Source organism: Orcinus orca, chromosome 21 (genome assembly GCF_937001465.1).
Source record: "Orcinus orca chromosome 21, mOrcOrc1.1, whole genome shotgun sequence".
Lineage (NCBI taxonomy): Eukaryota > Metazoa > Chordata > Mammalia > Artiodactyla > Delphinidae > Orcinus > Orcinus orca.
In genome coordinates this window covers 12,004,480-12,027,290 of record NC_064579.1, presented here as the reverse complement: position 1 = coordinate 12,027,290, position 22,811 = coordinate 12,004,480, and the positions used below count along the sequence as shown (strand labels likewise).

Here is a 22,811-nt window from a genome sequence, read left to right as displayed (position 1 = left end):
AAGATGGATAAGGTGGTGGATCTCTTCAACTCCCCAGTGTTTCACTTTTTCCATCATAATGCCTAGTTTCTATCCTTTTTCTGTTACAGACGCTAGGTAGTATCAAGATTGTCTCCTTGCTGTTAAAGGTGGAAAAAATGAACCCTCCAAAAATAGGAAAAAAATCTAATGTTTTGGGAGTTTTTCCACTGTAGTGTTTATTTATTCGTGTATCCTCTTAATCATATCAGAAACAACATGTTCAGCCTCCTATAGACTACACATATTAGAGAAACAAGTAACTTGGATAGAAAAACATGGGAAATTACTGAACTAAGAGCAAGTAGTGACTTAATTCTGAACGATACCTTTTTGGACCTTACTATGCCAAATGTTCCCTCTGGTGATACAGGCATAAGTAAGCCAGAAAATGAAATAAAACACTTGAGATTCTTCACACTCCGTTTTCTCACTCTCTGCACTTCCAGGTCCTCATCGCTTTTTTCCCTTTTGCCCTTCGTTCTGTAGCACTCCTGTGTCCCTTGAAGGTTTTCTTCCCTCTTCTCGCTTCCTCTGACTCTGGCGGCTCCCAAATGCGGCGTTGGTGGCACTGTATCTTGTTTCTGTAAACCCTCCCGGCTGGTCACAGCCTTCTCATCTTAATTACATTCTCCCTGCTCCTGCTGTCTTCCCTGTTTTGCTAAAGATGGTGCCCCTTAGGCCCTCGGTTTGCCGTCTGCCTTTCTCTTCCTTCGACTGATGCGTGCGGCACCGGAGAGCAGTCCCCACCGCCGGAAGCTGTGTCGGGTGTGCAGCTGCACTTCCGGTGGCGGGAAACCCCTCCGGCTGCCATCTTGGTAGCGGGGCTGAGGGCGCCTCCTGGGCCTGAGCCCGAGCCTGCTGGGCACCAAGTAAGAGACCTACTAAGTTTCCTGCGGAGAGAAGAGGGAAGGTCAGGATGGCTTTGGGGATGATATTAGTAACTGAATTAAGGTTTCCAGGGAAAGGCTAAACAGCTTGGCCATTAGCTGTCACCACGGATGCGATGACTCTTAATCGTGACCTTTTTTTTTAACCCCCCATAATAATTTTTCTTCAATCATAGTGTCGATGTTAATGTCCCCTGAAACATCCACTTGTGACGGTAGGGGCGATTGAAAAAAAGCGTGTGCTTAGACAACTTCCGCCACACCCACTGGCAATGGCTCCTTGATAACCGAGGATGGCTGTGACAGCGCGTTCGAGCTCTGCCCTGTACCCACAACGCTGATCTGGAGCAATGCGCTGTGTGGGTGTGGTTTATGAAATACAGCCATAAATATAGGCCCAGTCTTTTTCCTAAAATGCAGTACTTATTGTTTTTTTCCTGAAGCCTCAATATGGTTTTTAAGATTTTTGTGTGTCCTGCATGAATAACTTTGGTAATTATGACTAGAAAATCCAAAACCTCATTCATCTGGTTGCTATAAAAGAGAGAAGACAAGACTGCATAGCATAATGTTAAGACTCCAGGCTCTGAGCTGCTTGCATTGAAATCTCAGCTTTAACACTTACCAACTTTTTGACCTTGAGGAGGTTCCTTAACCCTTAGTTAACCTCGTTTGCAAATTAACTCCCATCTCAGAGGGTTGTGATAAGGGTGATTGAGTTGATACAGGTCCACACTTCCTTCTCTGAAATCCTTGGGACCAGATGTGTTTCAAAATCTTTTAGATTTTAAAAGGTAACACAGATTCAAACCACGTGGAGAGTGGGGAGGAGGTCGTGATGTGATGACGCCCCGGAGCCGGAAGTGCAGCCCCTGGCCGCAGTCTCTGGCGGAGGACGTGGTGAAGAAGAAACCTCGGGCCACTGGTGAGGCGAGCAGCAGGAAATGCCAGCAAACCCTGGCAGAACTGGAGAGCGTCCTCAGCCACCTGGAGGGTCTCTTTGCCCGGACACTAGTACCACGGGTGCTGACCCTCCTTGGGGGCAATGCCCTCAGTCCCGAGGAGTTCTGCGAACTTGACTTGTCTCACCTGGTCCCCAACAGCGTGGACCCGAGCCTGAGCACAGCAGCTTCTTTGTGCCGCCTCTTCCGAGCCATTTTCATGGCTGATGCCTTCAGTGAGCTGAAGGTTCTTCCACTCATGGGCACCATCGTCATGGCACAGGGTCACCACGACTGTGGAGAAGACTGGTTTTGACCCAAGCTCAACTACAGAGTGCCCAGCCTGGGCCACAGATTGGCTGTGACCCTACCCTGTGGCCGACCCGCCATCCCAGCTACAGCCTGGGAGGATGACATTTGGTTCCAGGCACCAGTGACACTGAAGGGCTTCCACGAGTGAATGGGAATGCTCATCGTGAACCCAATGGCTAAACTGTCTTTCCCCCTGGCACCAAGTCACCCATCTCTTGCTTGGAGCTAGTTAATTCCTGGTGAGAGGAAGGTTCTCTCCTCCTGGCTGCCTGCCTCCATTATAGACTTCCCCGGGGGCTGATGGTATGGCTAGGGCTGTAATAATCATCACCGAACAAGCATCTCTTTGAATCAAAGGCTGATTTTCCCAGAGGGTCCTGGGTCAGGTGTTTCTTTTGGGGGTTGGAAAGCAAACATGGGCCCATGGACAGACACTCCTATGGAGGTGACCTTTTCCTGCTTTTTACTGAGGACTTGCAGAATTTTTACTAGGGACATAATGTGGATGTGACTTGTGAACTTAAATATAAAATGAATGGATTAATGTTAAAAAAAAACAACAACACAGTGTATAACCCACTGAACACAATACCCCCAGTGAGGTCTAAGGTAGAGCCTAGTAATTAAGCAGACTACTATTTCTCCAGTGAAACAAATAGTTACACTAAGTGGGAGAAATGAAAACTAGTCATTTCAGGTCATGTTTTGCCACCCGGTGCATTTACATATACGACCCTTCTCCCCCCATCGCACACAATTTTAGGCCTTCTGAGCTTTTAGGTTTTGGAATCGGATTAGGGTCTGTGGATCCCTACATAACCATTTGTAAGCACCATTTTAATGTTAGTTATATGCAGAACTGAGTTCTTTCTATACTTTAGGACCTTTGGCTTGTCACTATAAGAATAGTTAAATCATTGTGGTTTAAGGTGAATATGGTGGGGGTCACGTAATTATATGTATTTTTCACATATTACCATTTCATTTGGGTTTCAGGTCTACCCCTTTTTCCAATTGTAAAAGAATAAGAAAGAGGACAAGGCAGAGCAGAAACATGCCATGTTCCTTTTTTTAAAATTTTTTATTGGAGTATAGTTGCTTTACAATGTTGTGTTAGTTTCTGCTGTACAGCAAAGTGAATCAGCTATATGTATACATATATCCCCTCTTTTTTAGGTTTCCTTCCCGTATAGGTCACCACAGAGCACTGAGTAGAGTTCCTTGTGCTATACAGTAGGTTCTCATTAGTTATCTGTCTTATACATAGTAGTGTACATATGCCAATCCCAATCTCCCAATTCATCCCACTCCCACCTTCCCCGCTTGGTATCCATAGTTTGTTCTCTACACCTGTGTCTCCCTTTGTACCCACTTTTCTAGATTCCACATATAAGCGATATTATACGATATTTGTTTTTCTCTTTCTGACTTACTTCACTCTGTATGACAGTCTCTAGGTCTATCCACTTCTCTGCAAATGGCACTATTTCGTTCCTTTTTATTGCCAAGTAATATTCCATTGTATATATGTACCACATCTTCTTTATCCATTCCTCTGTTGATGGACATTTAGGTTGCTTCCCTGTCCTGGCTATGTAAATAGTGCTGCAGTGAACATTGGAGTGCCTGTGTGTATATATCTATATCTATATCTATATATATATCTTTTTTTATATAAATTTATCCATCTATTTTTGGCTGCGTTGGGTCTTCGTTTCTGTGCGCGGGCTTTCTCTAGTTGCGGCGAGCGGGGGCTACTCTTCGTCGCGGTGTGCAGGCTTCTCAGTGTCGTGGCCTCTCCTGTGGCTCGCGGACTCTAGGCGTGCAGGCTCAGTAGCTGTGGCTCACTGGCTTAGTTGCTCCGCGGCATGTGGGATCTTCCCGGACCAGGGCTCGAACCCGTCCGTGTCCCCTGCATTGGCAGGCGGATTCTTAACCACTGCACCACCAGGGAAGCCCTGGAGTGCATGTATATTTTTGAATTATGATTTGCTCCAGGTATATGCCCAGGAGTGGGATTGCTGGGTCATAGCCGTGTTCTTCTTAATTGCCATCTTGTCTTGCCTACCAGTTGACTCCTCATTGAACAATTGTTTTAAAGAACATCTCTTTCAAAGATTTCAGATTTCTGAAATATTTTCTTTTGTTTGTGACTTGTGCTTTCATTTGCCTCTGCTGTTAAGCACACATTAAGAACAGAAAGCCACCCTGTAAATCTTAATCTTTTGCTCTGGTTTGCTGCCAGTGAATCATTTCTAGAATATCTGATGTAGAAAAATCTTAAATTTTAAGTAACTTAAGTGTTCCTAAGATTTTAGTTTTCTTTTACAAAGAAGGGAGCCTCCTGAGCTTGGGACGGTGGGGTTAGTTGTCTCGTATGAACTCATGGTTAGTATTACAATTGGCCTGAAAGTCTAGCGGTCTGGCACGTCTTATTCTGTTAAAATCCATTGAAAAATCTCTTGACGCTTATACTAGAAAATAAGTAGATGTCTAGATTTTCATCCTCTTTTCACCTAGTACATATATTTGCCAGTCAGAGCCTGACCAAAAGGAGAATGTGGAATGTTTGAAAAAATAAGGTATGCTTTTGAAAAGGTAAGACAGATACTGTACGCAGAAACTATGTGCTCTATGAAGGGCAAATTTAAAATTTTAGAGGAAATGTTACTATCCTTGTGTCTGTAAGAAACAGACATATTGACAAAAGTAACTATATACATAGGTATTTAAGCACTTAAGGAGAATAATTTTTAGATTAATTTGCTGAAGTATATCTATTCTCTGAAGAACTACAGATTTCATTTTTACCCATTTATAAATCAGTAGTTCATTAGTTCCTAAAAATAACTGATTTCTATAGAAGTGAAGCTGATATCGGGGGTTTTAGATTTTTCTTTTTCTCTAACGTTTATCATTTATCTTTAGTCTGTCTATAAATATATTTGTGCGAGGACTTTGTTAACTGATTTCATTGCCTCCTTAAGACATACCAATATGGCACATTAAAAGTAACTTGGAAAGTTAGATCTAAATGGGCAGAAATCACCTTGAAGTAAGCCTTGTTTCTTTGTATAAATTTATCTCTGTTGCTGCCTCACATCATAGTGAGGTGGGATATTAATTTTAAAGATGATTTTATAGTTTGTGTTTGGTGATTCCTTCTAGTTCACTTTTCTCTTTTTTGTGTAATCTGTGAGGTGCATTAGGTCACTTGGTATGTTTTATTTTTAGTAGCCTCACAGTATTTTAAATCTTATATTTTACTCCTTTAACAAGTAGGAATCAAGGCCAGCAATCATTAAGGGTGAGGCTGTTTTGTTTCAAACTTGCTGCTCAAAAACCAAGGAGGTTAAGGAAGAAACCAAGATATCTTAGGTTCTTCTGCTTCTGTTTTCTATCTTAAGATTTAACACAGGTAGATTAGTTTTTAGTTTAATAAGTTTGTTTTTAACATGAGATATTTATAGCATGAGTGTATGTGTGTGTATGCCCACCATGCACGCAGTATGACGTTGCAGCAACGAGAAACAGAGTAACATGGCTTGAACATAATAGACATTTATTTCTCTCACATGAAAACCTGAAAAGTGTTCCATGGTCTGTGTGGTTGGTCCGTATTCATCAGGGTCTCTATTTTGTTGCTCTGCTATCTTCAACAGGTAGCTTTTATCTTATGGTCTAAGATGGCTGCTCCAGTTCTCACCATCATATCTTCTCTGCAACAGAAAAGAGGGACGATATGCTCCCTTTATGGGCACAACTTAGAACTTGCAGGCATTGCTTCTGCCCACACCATGCGCAGACCTTAGAAATATAACCTTAACCAGCAAGGGAGTTTGGCAAATCATGTACAGAGCTGAAATATATTACTTTGGGACTTCCCTGGTGGCGCAGTGGTTAAAAATCTGCCTGACAATGCAGGGGACACAAGTTCGAGCCCTGGTTTGGGAAGATTCCACATGTCGCAGAGCAGCTAAGCCTGTGCACCACACCTACTGAGCCTGCGCTTTAGAGCCCGTGAGCCACAACTACTGAGCCTGCGTGCTGCAACTCCTGAAGCCTGCGCGCTAGAGCCCGTGCTCTGCAACAAGAGAAGCCACTGCAGTGAGAAGCCCGAGCACTGCAACAAAGAGTAGCCCCCGCTCGCCGCAACCAGAGAAAGCCCGAGTACAGCAACGAAAACCCAACGCAGCCAAAAATAAATAAATTTAGAAAATATATTACTTTGTAAAATGGGAAGAATAGATACTGTAGAAAACTGGCCGTTGCTACTAAAGTGTGTAATATTAAGTGCAGTGTTTTGTTAACATTGAATACTCGTCATTGTCAATATTTACCAAAAGAAAGAAAGACCCGGGAATTCCCTGGTGGTCCAGAGGGCACGGGGTTCTATCCCTGGTCAGGGAAGTAAGATCCCCGCACAGCGAAGCCAAAAAAAGAAAAAAAAGACCCACCTCTGTTATACAGCCATTGGGATCTATAAATTACCAGTCTTGGGTATCCCTGAAAAACATTTCCTTACAAATCTTCACGTGTAGAGAAGGATCTCTAATTCTTAATTTAGGAAAGACTTTGTAAGGACAAATTGTTATTAAAAAAAAAAATATGGTTTAAAAACTAAATTCAGTAAAGATTAGAAAGTAAAAGTTCTTCATGTAACTGGCTTTGAAATAAATACTTTTAGAACTTTATTTTGTCAGTATACAAAATTGCACCTGCATCATGTTTTTGTATCTTCGACATCTTTCTGTATCAGCAATGTAGATCTACCTCACTTTAAAAAATGTTATTTAGCATATATTTGGGGATTTTTTTAATTAAAAAGATTTTAAATTAGAGATTTACAGTGTTACTTTCAGATGTATAGCAAAGTGATTCAGTTATACGTATATATTCTTTTTCAGATTCTTTTCCATTATAGGTTTTTACAAGATATTGAATATAGTACCCCGTGTTATACAGTAGGTCCTTGTTGTTTATTTTATATACAGTAGTGTGTATCTGTTAATCTATTGGGGGAATTTTTAAACAATGCTGTTAATATCGCTGTCACGTACTTCATTTGTGATTACATTTTTTTGTTAGTTGATTAATTATGGATAGTTCCCTGATCAAAACAGGAGACGTATAAAGCCTCTTAGTTCGTTTTGTTCTTGCCTCAGAAATCTATAGCCTGGTCTTTCAGTGTTGCTGATTTTCTCTGAGAATACATACGCTGTGAGAAGTAAGAGGGTTTTGGCATGAAAAGCAAACAAACAAAAATTGAGATTTGTTTGTTTGTTTGCGGTACGCGGGCCTCTCACTGTCATGGCCTCTCCCGTTGTGGAGCACAGGCTCCGGATGCGGAGCACAGGCTCCGGACGTGCAGGCTCAGTGGCCATGGCTCACGGGCCCAGGCGCTCCGTGGCATGTGGGATCTTCCCGGACCGGGGCACGAACCTGTGTCCCTTGCATCGGCAGGCGGACTGTCAACCACTGTGCCACTAGGGAAGCCCTGAGATGATTTTTACAACTATAGTGTCCATTGTTAAATTCAGAACGAAACATTAAAAAATCTGTTTTCTAGTTCTGGATCATTTTTGCATAATTCATGTTAATTAGAATATTAGAATTGAATGGATTAGCTTGTATGTCAGTAAAGTATTAGAAGAGTTGGTATTTTTCACGTTATCTTAATGCTGTAACATTAAGGATGTGTGAAGTCACTTGCGCGTTTTTAAAAAATGTTCAGCATGACGTTCTTGGTGGAAGATGGCGGGATACTTGTGAGGCGGTGCACTCCTGGTGTTGCGCCCCTGTGCCCCTTTTAATTGGCATGAGGATTAGCTCTACCACTGTTCTCAGTACTAGTCTTGAAACCAGCTCCCTTTCCATTCTTTACTGTCTTTACCGTGTTGCCTCTCAAATTCAAGACACCTTATCTATCAAGTATAGAATGTTTTGAAATGGAAGCAGCGGTGCATGAAAAAGAAAGGGTGACTGGTAGAAATGGGTAAGAATTTGGAAGAGTCCATAGAACAGTGGGTAGAAATGGGTTTAAAGGATTAGAGGTCTTGGACTCAGGAGAATCAGGTCTTGGCTCTGTGTCACTTTGTAGTTTTATTACAAGTTACTTAAGCTTTCTGAGCCTCAGTTTTCTCATCTATAAAATGGAGACAGAAATAGGACCTAGTTGATCTGGTTGGAGTTGGGATTAAATACTGCATGTGGTAAAATGCTTGGCAGTATTTTTTAAGTATTATACAACTCTGCATACCCTTTATTTCTTCTCTTTATCCAATTCATCAAGACTTTGTGAGGCCATATTCACCGGAGCAGCTTTTCTCTCTATTCTGTTTATCAAGCCTGCCCTTCCCCTGGAGTTGAAGTCAGGATTAGAAATCTGGGGGTTTGCCTAAGTGCCCATCATCGGATGAATGGATAAAGAAGATGTGGCACATATATACAATGGAATATTACTCAGCCATAAAAAGAAACGAAATTGAGCTATTTGTAATGAGGTGGATAGACCTAGAGTCTGTCATACAGAGTGAAGTAAGTCAGAAAGAAAAAGACAAATACCGTATGCTAACACATATATATGGAATTTAAGGAAAAAAAAATGTCATGAAGAACCTAGGGGTAAGGCAGGAATAAAGACGCAGACCTCCTAGAGAACGGACTTGAGGTTATGGGGAGGGGGAAGGGTGAGCTGTGACAGGGCGAGAGAGAGTCATGGACATATACACACTAACAAACGTAGTAAGGTAGATAGCTAGTGGGAAGCAGCCGCATGGCACAGGGATATTGGCTCGGTGCTTTGTGACAGCCTGGAGGGGTGGGATAGGGAGGGTGGGAGGGAGGGAGACGCAAGAGGGAAGAGATATGGGAACATATGTATATGTATAACTGATTCACTTTGTTATAAAGCAGAAACTAACACACCATTGTAAAGCAATTATACCCCAATAAAGATGTTAAAAAAAAAAAAAATCTGGGGGTTTGGCATATTTGTTCACTCGGCTAGGAACACTGGAGAAGAATGATAGTTACGTTTTACGGGGGAAACAGCATTTAGATCAGTGCTAACTCCACATTCTCAGACTTTTGAACAGTTTGCCACTCTGATATCTATTCCTTAAATGCTTTGCTGAGCCTCATTGAATGAAAGGAAAGAAAGTAAGAGAAAGGAAAATGTGACAGACAAAAAAAACTTCATAGCATTTGTAAACTTGGATTTTTAGTTAAAATACTAGGATTCTCTCACATGATTCTCCTCTTCTGACTTAGTCTCATATTTTCATATCCTGAAGCAACCTAAATCATTTCCCCTTTTTCCCTCCGCCTTTAGTTCTCCGCAGGTCACGGAGCCTGTCCTCACATACCACCTCCTCTCAGGAGGAGACAGCTGCCAGCACTGTCACCGCACCTCACACAGGGAGAGACTGGGCCTCAGGGAGATTCACTGCAGGGGCATCACTGCTCAGGCTGGAGACCAGATTCTAGGGGGGTTTCTGCCCCTCTGAGAGTCTCTTAGGCGTTTTGTCTTTCAGAGTACTTTTCCATTGTTTTGGAAAGCGCTCCTTCAGGACCAGATCTACGGTTTTATGGGCAGAGTTTAGTTTCAACAGAAAATCGTGAAAAATTACATTTTACGTTTAGTTATACTCCAGGTCAACTAGGATGTCCTGTTAGAAGCAGGGCTCCAAGCCTTTTTAAAGAACAGTTTATCTTTCTTTTAAACAAATGGAGGTATTACAAGGGACACAGATGGAAGGCAGGTTGCCACATCAAAATAAATTAATGCATAGTTTCCTTCTCCCAAATAACTTTCCTCTTAAAATGAAGGGTAGGAGAATGGATTAAAATGACGAAACTTTAGATTGCTATGTTTAGTCACTTTACAGTCAAGAAGCACAATGACTAGCCAACATTCTAATATTTGTTTAAAAGTAGATGGCTTTAAAAGCCCTGGAGGTAGAATATTTAATCACTTGCATGCTAGCTCCTAAGAATTAATAATTAAGCCGTTCAGCATGAAATGGACTTGGAGATGGACTACTTTGCAAAGTCTATCAAGTAGACTTCCTTTCAGTCTGATGGAAACTGGATGGTTACAACCTGATTTGTTCGCTTTTATTCCTTATACCCAGAACTAGACTTTGAGAAGGGTAGGACAGACACCTTGGGAGGTCACTTCTGATAGGGGCTGGAAGGGTGTGAGCAGAACGCCACGCCCATACCTGTGGTGTTGGCCTGGAACGTGGGGAACAAATAGCAACTTTTTTTCTTTTTTTTTTTTTTGGCGGTACGCGGGCCTCTCACTGCTGCGGCCCTCTCACTGCTGCGTCCTCTCCTGCTGTGGAGCACGGGCTCTGGACGCGCAGGCTCAGCGGCCATGGCTCATGGGCCCAGCCGTTTCGCGGCATGTGGGATCTTCCAGGACCGGGGCACGAACGCGCGTCCCCTGCACCGGCAGGCGGACTCCCAACCACTGCGCCACCAGGGAAGCCCCAAATAGCAACTTTTGATAGTTTCCCTCCAACCAGCTCAGGCTTTCAGTCTCAGTTCCTGCCTTGGAACTCATGACGCTTGAGTGGGAAGAAGTCATCACATAAAATGCTGCATAATATTTCCAGAGCAGCATGACTGTGAAAAAATAACTGGCATTCTAAAAGCGGGCATAGTCTCCTGTAGCAACGTGGGTGAACGTAGCTATTAATTTATCGGTCATTTTTGGTTTTATTGGGTTTCCCATTGACTGAAAGCTATAAAAGTTAGGTTTTCCTTCAGTTTAAGAAAACATTCTTTACTAGTAGAGAAACTTTGGAGTAAAATTATTTTTCCTTAGCAATTTATGATGCTCACTGATGAAAGGCAGGTGTATTTCTTTAGTAAAAATCCTACCACTTATATTGAAATGAGTAGAAAACATACAGTGAGCATGGTGACTAGCCAGCATTTTAATATTTGTTTTTAAAGTAGACTGCTTTGGGCTTCCCTGGTGGCGCAGTGGTTGGGAGTCCGCCTGCTGATGCAGGGGATGTGGGTTCGTGCCCCAGTCCTGGAAGATCCCACATGCCACGGAGCGGCTGGGCCCGTGAGCCATGGCCGCCGAGCCTGCGCGTCCGGAGCCTGTGCTCTGCAACGGGAGAGGCCACAGCAGTGAGAGGCCCGCATAACGAAAAAAAGAAAAAAAAAAAAAAGTAGACTGCTTTAAAAGCCCTGGAGGTAGAATATTTAATCATTTGCACGCCCTGAAATGTTCCAGTCCTGGAGTCTTGAACAGGCCGTGGGTGCTGCAATATAGGAGTCCTTTTGTTTTTCATAACCTGCTCTGTAGCGGAAGTAGGCAGACCAGCACATTTCACTGGCCTGGGCTTTTGAGGTCTTTGGATTATACCTGCTGCCATGCCAGTACCCTAAGCCTCAGAAGATTTCATTTTCATACCTCCCTAAGCTAATATCTAATAAACTTCTTGTATAAAATGATGTATATCAGTTATTACTGCAGCTACTGACACAGGGTCTGTACTCATAGGGCTTTGTTGATTAGACAAGACTGAGGTGTCTTTCATTATTTAGTGGGTGTTTTAATATAGGTCGTGTGAAGGTTGTCAAGCAAAGCAAGAAGGCTTTGCACAGAAACTAAGTTGAGATTTTGATAGATACGGATTATCTCCCCCGACCCCCAAACAGTTTTCTCTTTGGAAGTAGCTCCCATTATTTCAGGACCTCTAGAAGTATGAATGGGGTTAGTTTAGTGCCTTTTCTCAGGGAAAACTGTCATTTTACTGATGTTTTCCCTCAAACGGTCTGTTAGCGATGGATATACTGATAAGAACGGAGAACAAGTGAGAAACTGGAGATTTTTGTGCAGTTGGGGGCTGATTTTATTTATGGGGACATTTAGCCCATTTGTTTTAAAGAATCAAATTAACTACAAATTGTTCCCATCTTCTAGGGAATGCAGAGTAGTCGGCACCTAGGTGCAGTGTTGATTCAGGAATTGATGTTGGCCTGGAACCGCTATAAAGTGGTTGCTTCCAGGTTTCTTCTCCATCATTATTTTCGTTACAGTATTATTTCAAGGATCCTCAGAAAGATGGTGCTTCCCTAGAAAACAGTTTTGAGGGATGAAGCAGTGGTCAGAGGTGTTTAGTACTCGAGTATAGGACTCATAATTCCCTGAAGTGCCTCTTCCTCCATATCCCTCTGCATTCCTCCTCTGTGGGCTCCCTCGAGGCTGCATTCCTGTTTCTAAGAGATCATCAGTACAAGTAGTAGTATACTAAGTTCAGCATCAGTTGAACTTCAATAAGAGGAAGGCAGTAATCAGAAATATATTTTACAGTCATCTTTGCTTAGTTGTCATGAAAAATATGGGCATCCTAGCGGCCTTCTATCTCTATTCAGAGGTGGCCGAGAAACCCAGGTCCATCAAGTCCAGCCTGTAGGAAGGCAGGAAGGAATGAGTAGTTCATGTTTGATGTGCAGAGATGGTTGTACCGGGCATTACCCCTCAGAGATAAGGCATCCAAACTGTAATTTTAAAATGTTAGATGTTAGAGGAGGAGAGGTGAAGAATCATTAGGCTGGAAGTAAATATTCCACACTGGCGTTTGTTCAGACACTAGATGAACAGATCGTTGCATCCAGATTGATTAGCTCTCTCCGCCTCTACTGCCCCTCCCATAAGAATTTTTTTTTCTTGTAGTGTATAGGATTGGTCCTTCTTTCATTTCTTTTGGTTTAGTACCTGTCGTTCTATCATCTTTGACCTCTGCAATGATGCCTGGGTGGTGGGGAAGAGAACCAAGTGATTCTTAGGCCTCAAATTCCTGCCCATCAATGAGATGTTTGTAGTATTTTCTGTTATGGAACGTATACAGGGACAACTTGCTTCAGCATCAAACCACTTCTTTCTTTCTTTTTTTTTTTTAACATCTTTGTTGGAGTATAATTGCTTTACAATGGTGTGTTAGTTTCTGCTTTGTAACAAAGTGAATCAGCTATACATATACATATATCCCCATATCTCCTCCCTGTTCCGTCTCCCTCCCTCCCTCCCTATCCCACCCCTCTAGGTGGTCACAGAGCACCGAGCTGATCTCCCTGTGCTGTGCAGCTGCTTCCCACTAGCTATCTGTTCTACATTTGTCAAGCCGTTTCTTATCAGAGACTTGGGGGAGCTGATTCCTGACATTTGTTTATGTCCTATGAGGTATACTTATGCTATTTGTCTAAAAACTATTCTTAATAGTTTCTGTTAGCTAGTCAAAACTTCAAAACCTTTTCCTTTCCTAAAATATCAATATCTACGAACTTTAGAGCAAGTTGTGAGTACTGTTCTTACTGAGTATCTTATACTGCTTTCAAATATGGCTACCTGGCACAGATGTCTTCTTTCCCATACCCTGTAAATTCCTCAGAAAGACATACCAAACTTGATTCATCTTTGTGACCTCTATAGCAGTACTTCTCAGTGTGTGTTCTATGGGCTGCCTGTATCAGTATCATTTGGGACCCTATTTAAAAACGCACATTCCAGAGGCCCAGCCTTAATTAATCAGAATATCCAGGAATGGAGACCAAGAATCTTCATTTTACATAACCGTCTTGTCCTCCCTGTGAACCTCATGCTCATTAAAGTTTGGGCAGTCGTTCCTGTAGAATGTTTTTAGTATGTTCTCTGGACCAGGCAACTAGTTAGAAATGCAGAATCTCAGGCCCTACAGTAGGTCAACTGAATCAGAATCTACATTTTAATAAATTCCTATGAGATAATGTGCTCATTCAAGTTTGAGCACACTGCTTTACAACTCCTTACAAGTAGTAAGCTCTCAGTAATTAATCGTTGCCTATTGGTTCGTCAGTCTGCTTCTCAGATAGTCTCCTTTTCTAAAACAAAACAGCCACAACTCTCAGAAATTTTAGGGAGTGTCTCAGGAGAATTATTCTATTATTTTCAATAAAGAATTATAGTGAGAGTTCACTGTGTCACTAGTTTAAGCACAGACTTAGTGATCTCCTCCTAAATAAATGCAGAAGTACCTCATAAAATATAACCACAGATCAGTTTCTCATAGGAAAGGGTCTAATTCTCTGCATGTGTGAGATTCACTCTGGGCCTGGCTCAAAGGCCTCTGCTCCCAGATCAAGTGAAGTTCTTCCCAACAGCCCCCATGGCCCTTGGCAGTGAGGAGCTTTCAAGGCCACAACCTCCTCTCAGTGGGAGGAAGCATAATTGAATATTGCTTTGTATGTTCTTTTAAAACTAGAAAACCTTTCTGTGGATGTGGTAACTTGTTATATCAGTGTTTCCCAAATGCGTCTGAACAGGAAAATCATCTGTGTTGCTTCTTAAAAGTTCAGACACCTAAGCCTCGTTCGAGATCAACTGAATCAATTTCTGGGGGAGAATCCTAGCAACCTATTTTTTAAGACACCCTGGACATCTTTGTAATCAGACATATTTTGAGAAACACTGAATTATCTGACCTTTCCCTCAGCAGATTACCTTTCTGATTATATTTTTTGTTGTCCCTTATGTTTTCTTGAACATATATTGCCCCAAGAGCAGTAAAGAAGGTAGCTCGGGATTGCCAGTTTAGAACTGAAATATGTATAACTAAGTACTGCATAATACTGTTTTTCAAGGACTTAAAAATTAACGTTATTTCATACTACTTATGGTCCTTTGAAAATGTTATAAAAATGGCAAGTGTTTTGAAGATGTAAGATGGTGAAATGATGAAGCACCGTAAAATACTTGAGGGGTAGATGTGTGTGCATGGGGCTTGCTTAAACATGTGACTTGTCATCTCTTATCTCAGAGCTCCTTTGCATTTAACTCTTGAATGTGCTTTAACCTAAGATAAACTTTTGTTATTATTACTATATTATTTAGAGAAATGACTTATGCTTTCTTTTTCTTGTAATTAAATTGTTCATGTGCTATCCTTTCTGAATTTTGCAGAAGAAAGCTGGTTCTTTCCTCTTGGAAAGGAACAAATTGTGTTGACCTCTAATTTAGGATTAGAGTAATTCTGGGTCTTGAGCATTAAAACAAAAATAAATTATCAGATACTTAATGGTACTCTCTTAGAAGTCACTGAATTTATTGGTTTGTGTAAATCCACTATTAGATAATGTTACTTAATTTGAGATCTCAAATTCTTACACATTATAAATCACTTCACGGGTTTAAATTATTGTTTTTGACGGATAGATAGGAAGGGAGTCGTCTTCTCTTACAGTTAGGATCCTGACCATTTCTGTGAAATAATTTAAGTACTATCCAGTTGTGGTTTTCCCCAAGTGAGTGTGTCATCTGTAAATGGCAGATCCAGAAGGAAACTTTGATCCCTAACCTTAGGAAATTTAGATCCCTAATTCAAGACTATCGTGATAGGTGAATAAGGTAAGGTGCCTGCTCTCAAGGAATTTATAGTTTAATTGGAAAGGACTTAACTAAAGCCTGTGAAACAAATAGAGACAGAATAAGACATATGACCTTGTTACAAACAGTGCAACAGGAGTTCAGCGAAGAAGGAAGGAAATAATGAAGCAGGCACGGAATGCTACTGCTTTGGAGAAGGAGACTTGATTGATTGGGGCTTCTAAGTCCAGAAGTGAGCCTTCTACCCAAGTAAAGAATAACTGTAAAAGAAGAAGAGGGGGGCTTCCCTGGTGGCGCAGTGGTTGAGAGTCCGCCTGCCGATGCAGGGGACGCGGGTTCGTGCCCCGGTCCGGGAAGATCCCACATGCCGCGGAGCGGCTGGGCCCGTGAGCCATGGCCGCTGAGCCTGCGCGTCCGGAGCCTGTGCTCCGCAACGGGAGAGGCCACAGCAGTGAGAGGCCCGCGTACCGCAAAAAAAAAAAAAAGAAAAAGAAAAAAAAAAGAAGAGGCTTTCAGTCAGGAACAAGCAGGGTATGATGGATGTTAAGACTGACTTAGTAGAGCCCAGGGAAGAAATGTTGCAGAAAAGGAAGGAATCATAGTTATGAATACTTGAAGGCCAGAGGCTTGGGAATTTTGTTTTCATGTAGTTGGAAGAAACTGATGCATGTTATTAGCAGTGCTGATTGTGAGGTTAGAAAAACAGTAATTTTGTTTGTGTCTTTATTCATTTCCAAAACCAAATGTGTGTGCATGTGTATCTTATATTCTGTTTTTAACATCTTTGAGCCATAAGATGGCATTGCAAATAAAATTTAAAATTTCTGATAGTTTTAAATTTTATTATGTTCTGATGAATGGGACACTCTCTAGCACAGATTAAGACATTTGGAGGAAAAAAAATGGTGCTTGTGCCAGCCTTGCAGGGTCATCTGCGAGTTACGGGCCAGTTGTCTAAGCACTGCTTACGCTTGGATAGTGTTAAAGGGATGAGGTTCCCTGGTTTCCTAGTACCTGGGACACATTTCACTTAGCAAAAAAGTGTATTGCATGTGATGTGTAGTGTTAACTACACTAAAAAGGTTTTAAGTCATTGGTATATTGTAGCTCAATGTTTTTTAGTTTTCTGATGACGTTTTATATTCTGCTGTATAGAATGTATACATTAGGAGTGTCTTTCACGAGGTTCCAAATAAGTTATCCTTTAATGGCTGAGATGTGGCCGTTTGGAAGAATGAGTGAGAAGTTTTGGCACCACAGGACAGCACAATCTGGAAAGTTGCTTGTACCTTTATTTGGTCTTATTAGAACACAGGCTCTGGCGCTGTGAAAACTGTTTTGGCTGTGCGTATTTCAGCCTGTGTCCTACCCAGAGCCTGGACGGCACACCGGGTTCCAGGGAGATCACTGACAGGTCAAGTCATGTCCACTAGGAAAGATCCTTCACATGCCCCCGGGTTCTGACAATTTTGAGAATTCTTCCTCAATTGGAGAAGAACAGGTTTGGAACCTGCCTGAGCTGTGTGAAGTTCACAAAATGGAAAATATAGAGCTGGTTTCTGGAAAGAGTACTGTTTTGTGTTCTTTACAAATATGTCGTATTATACATGCATATTTTCATTCACGCGTTAAACCTTGAAAAGGAACTCTATGAGAAGTTCCTGAAAGGGCGTGGAGGTAGTATGAGCAGCAACATTTCGCTCTGGACATTCAGTATTAATAAGGGAATATTTGTGTCTTAAGTGGTGTGTGCAGTTTGTTCAGTGGTCATGTTTTTTCCTTAATAGCTATTGTTGAAAAACCGTTTTATGGGTAATTTTTCTAAGTATCTTTGGCTAAATGAAGTCCTAAGTTTTGGACTTGAATAATTTCATTCTTTAGTGTTCATTTTGCCCCGCCAGCAAAAAGTATTACCTCATAGCAGTTGAAGGGTTATATTTACTTATTTAACAAAAACTTATATAATGCTTACTATGTGCCAGGTGCTTTTCTTTTCTTTTCTTTTTTTTTTTTTTTTTGCTTTTCTATATGCTTTACAAGTATTCACGTATTTAGTCTTCTTCGCAACCCTATGGAGTAGGTTTTATTCTGTCCCCCATGTTATCAGTGAGGAAACCGAGGCTCCAATTAGTTACTGTGTTGTCCAAGACCATTTAACTAATAGGTGTGTCAGCTGGGGTTCAAGTTCAGGCAGTCTGCCTGCAGAGTTTGTGGGCTTAAACACTGTGCTCTACTAAGTCACTCTTTCTCAGGAGGGAAAAAACCAACACAGATTCAGTCATGAGTGTTCTGCTGTCGGTTCATCAGATTCTTTGATCTATCAGTAGTAACTCTGGAGCCCATTTGCCTTGTTTTGTGCTAACAATTCTGCTGAATTCTTTAAATTTTGGCTTAAGATGACATTCTCCTTTATTACTGTGAATAAAAACACACAATTTAAAAAAATATACTTGTAAAAACAATGAAATATATATTCCAAGGGCTTGATTGAGAGGTTCTCAATGGCAAGAACTAGGTCTTCTTGACTGATGTCCTTTGACCCCAGTATGCTTTCACCAAAAGCCTTTCTTTTCCTTTCACTATACCTTTGGAGTTGGGATGGAACCTGGAGATGAACTATTCCACACCTTCCTTTTATAAATAAGCAAACTGAGGCTCAGAGAGTTCATGCCCAAGCCCTCAACAGCTAGTTCTGAAGCAGAAATGTGACTTAAATTACTTGGCTCAATTTAGTGGTCTTTTCCTTCCATTATAGAAATTGAAAAGTTACAGTGCTGTGAGAACCCAGATAAAATATCTAATAAACTTTGAAACATTTTAGATCCATTTGGAAAGCATATATTATACTTTTATTAATCTCAGTTATTTCTCAACCTCAAACCTCATCATTTCTCTTCTGACATTTGTTATATCTTTCAGTACTTCCAGCCAACACATACAGTCCTGCTTGTAAGTCATGCCAAGTGTTCTGAGACCGGCATCCCTTTACATAATTATACATACACATAAGTAATATATAAGCTTAATATTGACTTGATTGAAATGACTGCACAAATGGGAAATAGATATGATTATAGGTGGTTATCAAATCAAACAAATATGTATCACTAGAGAGGTAGTGCCTGTAGTAGGCTGGGAGATTATAAGTCATAGCCTAAGTATATAGCATGTATTCTGGAACTGAAAATTCCTACCATTGGAAAAGCTAGGAGGTGATCCAGACTTGAACATTGAAGTTTTCTCTTTTACTGGAAGAATGTGTTATAAGCACTGGGCTTTGCAGTAAACTAACTAGTTTATAAATTAGAGGAGGTAGCCAACCTAAAATAGATTGTATTTTAAAAATTTGTATTTCAGTCATGTGGCATTTTAAATGCAAACAAATATTGGCTGAAATTCTCATGTAGAAATAGGTTTAGAAAAGTGGGTGGTTCTTAGTAAGTTCACTTAAAGCCCTATTAATACAAAATATAGCCTGCATATAATATGTTTCTGTGCTCTGTGGGAGTCTCTGTGACCCTCCCAAGTTTTTCACCTGGTAGTAGTTTAAAATATTTTAAATTTATATATTTGCAATTTTTATTTTCTATATCATATGAGATGAATTTTAAATGAGGTATGGATAATAAAATAGAATATAACTAAGATATGTAGTACAATAAAAGGTAGTGATTGAACAAATCAGGAACATTATAAATTGAGTAAAATACACTCTTTTTTTTTTGCGGTCCGCGGGCCTTCACTGTTGTGGCCTCTCCCGTTGCGGAGCACAGGCTCTGGACGCGCAGGCTCAGCGGCCATGGCTCACAGGCCCAGCCGCTCCGCGGCATGTGCGATCTTCCCGGACCGGGGCACGAACCCGTGTCCCCTGCATCGGCAGGTGGGCTCTCAACCACTGCGCCACTAGGGAAGCCCAATACACTCTTTTTTTAAAAAAAGTCACATTTGTTTCATTCTAATGTCTTTTACAATATGGAATCTTATCAATTAAAAATTTAATAGGAAAAATACCGGTCTTCTTCTGATAGTACTTTAAAATAGAAATGCATGTGAATCCGTAACCATATAGTTTCACCGGCTAGTTTTACCAACTGATATAAGTCTCTTGACTGATGTTTATATAATTATTTATGTCAAAGTTTTAAAAAATATACACTTAAATTTGTTTAAACTTACTTTTAGATAATTGTAGGTTCACATACAGTTCTAAGAAGTAATACAGAGAGATCCTGTGTGCCCTTTGCCTGGTTTTCCCTAATGATGACATCTTACAAAAATGTAGCACCATATCACAACCAAGAATTGGCAGTGATACAATCCACTCATTTTATTTAGATTTCCCCAGTTTTACATGTACGTGTTTTGTTCTATGCAGTTTTATCCCACGTGTATGTTTGTGTATCCACCACCACAGTTAAGATGTGGAACAGTCCCATCACCACACGGACCCCTGTAATTGCCTTTGTAACATACACCTTCCTTCTCACCCCTCACTCCCTCTTTGTCTCTGACTTCCACAGACTCATCGGTTTTCCTTCTCTAGAATTTTGTCATTTCAAGAATGTTAAATGAATGAGATTGTGTAGTACGTAACCTTTAGGAATTGCTGGTTTTTTTTTTTTTTTTTTACTAAACATAATTCCCTTGAGTTTCATCCAACTTATTTGTGTTAACATTTTTTTATTGCTGAGTGGTATTACATGAATACTGGTATACCACAGTTTGTTTAACCATTCTCCCATTGGACGACATCTGGCTTATTTCCAGTTCTTGGCTATTATGAATAAAGCATCTGTGAATGCTTGTGGACAGGTTTTTTTGTGTGAACATAAGTTTTTCTCTGGGCTAATTGCCCAAGAATGCAATTACTAGGTTATATGGTAATTGCACCTTTAGTTGGGAAAGAACTTGCCAAACGGTAATATTTTCTAAGGTGGTTGTACCTTTTTACATTCCCACCAGCAGTGTGAATGAGAGATTCGGTTTCCCCACATCCTCACCAGCACGGTATTGTCATTATTTTTATGTCCTATGAGATGATACAGTCTGATACGAATATTAATCAAATGGATAATTTAATGAGTTGTGGACATTAATCAATGTATAGTGTAGCTAACATATATATTATCTCCAATGAAAAGTAGTAATTAAATAGATCAAATGTTATGAAATTGAATAAAATGTACTTCTAATATACTTTGAATATTAATACTTAATCAAGAAGTTAGCTCCTACTTTTAATTTTACCATTAAAGTAAGTAGGAAGAAGGCAGGTGTTACTATGTCCAAGTTTAAAGATTTTAGAGACCAATGATTTGCCTAATACCACTTCACAATTTGTTAACATTCTTTTTCCTTATTACTTTTCCTTTTCCTTACTACTTTTCTTTGATAGGAATGCTTGAACCTATCAGGCTTGATTTTTTTTTAAATCTCAGAAATAGAATGAAAAAGAGAACTTCCTGATGTGATGGAAGCTAAACAAGAAAGAAAGGAAGGAGAAAAGGAGTCTAGGAGGATGCATTAATAGCAGGAGGCTGGGCTGCTGGTCAGAATGGGATGTACTCATGGCCTTCGAAAGAGGAGAAAGAGGGTAGTGAAGGGACTTTGAGCCACACTATTGGGATTCATAATTTGGACAGTACTTCCAGTTTAACTTGTTAGTTCCTTTTGCTCTGTAAACGTATTTTTGTTTTCTCTCTTGTCCACTTTAAGCCTGTGTATAACGGTTGTGTGATAGTACTGTCAGTTGCAGCCTCTCTTAGAGTTGCCTTTGGAGCATGAAAATACATTTCCTTTTTGATTGTTGTAACCCACCTTAATATAGGTAACATTTTCTGAGTCCTTACTGTGAACCAGGCACTGAACTCTTTATTTAGCTTATTTAATCATAGTGACAACTCTGTGTAAAGAATTACCCCCAAATTTAGCAGCTTAAAGAATGAACATTTATTATTTCAGTTTCTAAGGGTTAGGAATTTAGGATGCTTAGCTAGGTGCATCTAGTTCAGGATCTCTCATGAGGGTGGACTCGAAACATTTTTTTTTCCCTGTGCTATACAGTAGGTCCTTGTCGGTTATCTATTTTAAATACACTAGTGTGTACATGTCCCAAACTCCCAATCTATTCCCCCCCACAACCACCCTTTCCCCCTGGTAACCATAAGTTCGTTCTCTAAGTCTGTGAGTTTGTTTTGTAAGTTCATTTGTATCATTTTTTTTTAAGGTTCTGCATATAAGTGATATCATATGATATTTGTCTTTCTCTGTCTGACTTACTTTGCTTAGTATGATAATCTCCAGGTCCATCCATGTTGCTGCAAATGGCATTATTTCATTCTTTTTAATGGCTGAGTAATATTCCATTGTATATATGTACCACATCTTCTTTATCCATTCATCTGTCGATGGACATTTAGGTTGCCTCCATGTCTTGGTGATTGTAAACAGCGAACAGTGAACATTGGGGTGCATGTATCCTTTTGAGCCATGGTTTTCTCTGGATATATACTGTGTATATGTGTGTGTGTGTGTGTGTGTGTGTGTGTGTGTGTGTATGTGTATATACACATACTGTGGAGTGGGATTGCTGGATCATATGGTAGCTCTTTTTTTAGTTTTTTAAGGAACTTCCATATTGTTTCCATAGTTGTACCAATTTACGTTCCCACCAACAGTGTAGGAGGGTTCCCTTTTCTCCACATCTCCCACATTTATTGTTTGTAGACTTTTGATGATGGCCATTCTGACTGGTGTGAGGTGATACCTCATTGTAGTTTTGATTTGCATTTATCTAATACTTAGTGATGTTGAGCATCTTTTCACTTGCCTCCTGGCCATCTGTATGTCTTCTTTGGAGAAATGTCTGTTTAGGCCTTCTGCCCATTTTTTGATTGGGTTCTTTTTTTGTTTGTTTGTTTTTTGATATTGAGCTGCATGACCTGTTTGCAAATTTTGGCTATTAATCCCTTGTCAGTCCCATCCTTTGCAAATATTTTCTCCCATTCTGTGGATTGTCTTTTCATTTTGTTTATGGTTTCCTTTGCTGTGCAAAAGCTTTTGAGTTTAATTAGGTCCCATTTGTTTATTTTTGTCTTTATTTCCATTACCCTAGGAGACGGATCAAAAAAGATTTTGTTGTGATTTATGTCAAAGAGAGTTCTGCCTATGTTTTCTTCTGAGAGTTTTATAGGATCTGGTCTTACATTTAGGTCTTTAATCCATTTTGAGTTTATTTTTGTGTATGCTGTTAAAGAATGTTCTAAT

General features: G+C 40.5%; 1 protein-coding gene and 1 pseudogene across 7 annotated transcripts in view; both read left to right on the top strand.

Moving 5' to 3' along the window:
• RBPMS (RNA binding protein, mRNA processing factor) overlaps positions 1-22,811 on the top strand; it is a 186,356-nt gene that overhangs the window by 44,331 nt on the left and 119,214 nt on the right. The gene's annotated exons all lie outside the window — the stretch shown is intronic.
• LOC117195628 (MAD2L1-binding protein-like) lies at positions 1,718-3,143 on the top strand (annotated as a pseudogene).